Below are 2,290 nucleotides of genomic sequence, written 5' to 3'. Positions count from 1 at the left end.
ATACTGAAAACAAAAAGAATAAAATTAAACAGAATATCTACAAAGAAACATTCAAAAAGATGGTTGCTTCTACTAATTTTTTTACTTATGGTAAAGGTTTCCATGTTTAGAGGACACATTCAGATCTGCATTGATTCTAACAAACCTGTCTGAGAGTTTACCAACCTTTCGCTGATGACGGAGACAGCTTTCATCTATAACCACAAATTCTCTGTCACCACCAAGACGGTGTCCATTGTTTATTCTGTGTCTTTTAATTGCACGTATACAAACATGTCGAATGTGTCTTGCCATGCTACTTAGTGTTCTGGAGCTGCCAGCCACTTCATCATCCATCATATCTATTTGTCTGAGCCTGAGCACTTGTGAAAATCTGTGATAGAAATTGAGGCAATTATTACTTACTGAGGCCCTAATTTTATTTCACAAGTTTCGTATTGGTGTTCAATTATGAAAGGTGCATTGCTATTAATGTCTACATCTACATATACCTGTAAATGAACTTCATCCAACTGAAAAGAGATGTTTTTGATTTCTCAAAGAAGGAGCCAGTTCTAATTGTTCTGGAAACTTTCCTATGACTTGCTCTTTTGCAGCACCTGAGAACATACCAATGAGTTAAGTAAAGAAATGGACCCTTAAACAAGAGCATTAATTGAAAAGATAATCACAAAATTAAGTATGAAGAAAATAATAATGAAAAGAGGTTAATGCTCCATCTCGCATTGATAACCGAAATACTTTGTTATATTTACTACATGCACTACATTATCATGCATTATACATACCACATATATTGGTCTTTCTTCACCACGGAAATCATTTTCATCTTATGGTGACAAACAGGACATCTAAGCTTCTTTTTTAGCAGGTGTTTCTTCTGCAGCCATTTAATGAGCCTTAGTGCCTTATATTTAGTTTGTTTTCCTTCTATTCTGGCGCGCAATCTCATTCCCAGAGACATTCTGGTGGAAAAAAATGAGTAATTTATTTTATTATCACCTCGAAACACCGTAAAAATACTCTATGGGAGTCTAGTGCAAATCAGTTCAGAGTTAAAGAACTTCACATGCTATATAAAACAAGCCCTATAATCAAAAATAGTCCCACGCAAAAAAGAGGATTGTCTCACCTGTTATAATGTATCTCCGACTTTGTTATGTAGATCTAACCCGCTGGATTCATGCTAAAGAAATATGTTCTGCCGCCAAAGGGAGGGAAAACAAATTTAATTTAAACGCAGAGGAGCTTATACAACCATCCAATCACAGTTAACTTTATTAAGGAAAGCCCCTCCTCTCAGAGCGCGACAGGCAGTGGAGCGCTCTGGAAGGTCAAGCCAAAGGGGCACGAACAGACACACTGAAGGCGCTCGTTCAAGTTGCTGCGCCATGGATGGAGCAGAAGATAAAAATTTGTGTGCGTCTGCGACTTACACAGTTAGCACACGTTCGAAGAGATACAAAAAGCAGAGACTGGATGATCTAGATTGCACTAAGCCAACGATGTCAGCAGTTAGACATGAAGGTGAGTATAATGCTAGCTAGCTATCTACTGAGCCATTTGGCTGCTAGCTACAGTGGCTAACTAACATCACATAACATGTGAATAGCTCTATTACTATTGGTTATTCCAAACGATTTATGTATCTTAGTTGTATATTTTTATTTTTGTTTATGTGCATCATTCAATTTATATTAAACACCCTGGTAAGGCAGTACACATAAGAATTATTTGCCTTGTTTTAGAAATAAATTATTTTAGTATTGTAATTTAATAATTTTTTGTTCTTTAGATTCTTCTTCTAATCCTGCCCCTACTGCAACTGCCCTTCTTAACAAGGAGCGAGAGAAACTGACTTTTCTTAAGGAGAAACTGGAGTGGCAAAAGAAGAGAATTGAAGAACTGGAAGGAGAGAGAGATTTTCTCCGAAGTCAGCTATCATCCCTTACAAGTATGAAACTAGACTTGTTCCATGAACATTGTTTTTATTTTACAGTCTTCAAATAAACATTAGATAATTTATCAATCCCAGTGAAGTTCCCTTATTGTCATTGTGTTGATTAAAAGATTTTAGTCAGTTAACTTTAAGTGTTGTGCTAGTTCATTCCTAAAGAGATCTGGTTCCAAATTCAGTTCAGCCAGGTCTAACTTGATTGATTCAATTTCATAGTTCATAAGATCATAACTCCAACTTGAACTAGTAATGTAACAGCCTTACAATCAGAAATTATATATATATATATATATATATATATATATATATATATATATATATATATATATATAT

General features: G+C 35.2%; 1 long non-coding RNA gene across 1 annotated transcript; it reads right to left on the bottom strand.

Moving 5' to 3' along the window:
- Positions 1-544: 544 nt before the first annotated feature.
- On the bottom strand, positions 545-1,387 carry LOC113017901 (uncharacterized). The gene is made up of 3 exons (XR_003271617.1): positions 1,133-1,387; positions 789-965; positions 545-599 (listed from the first exon to the last, which is right to left on the bottom strand). It is a non-coding gene; the product is annotated as an uncharacterized LOC113017901 (long non-coding RNA).
- Positions 1,388-2,290: the final 903 nt, after the last annotated feature.

The sequence above is a fragment of the Astatotilapia calliptera genome, unplaced genomic scaffold (genome assembly GCF_900246225.1).
Source record: "Astatotilapia calliptera unplaced genomic scaffold, fAstCal1.2 U_scaffold_26, whole genome shotgun sequence".
NCBI classification, from domain to species: Eukaryota; Metazoa; Chordata; class Actinopteri; order Cichliformes; family Cichlidae; genus Astatotilapia; species Astatotilapia calliptera.
This window is presented reverse-complemented; position numbering and strand designations above follow the sequence as displayed.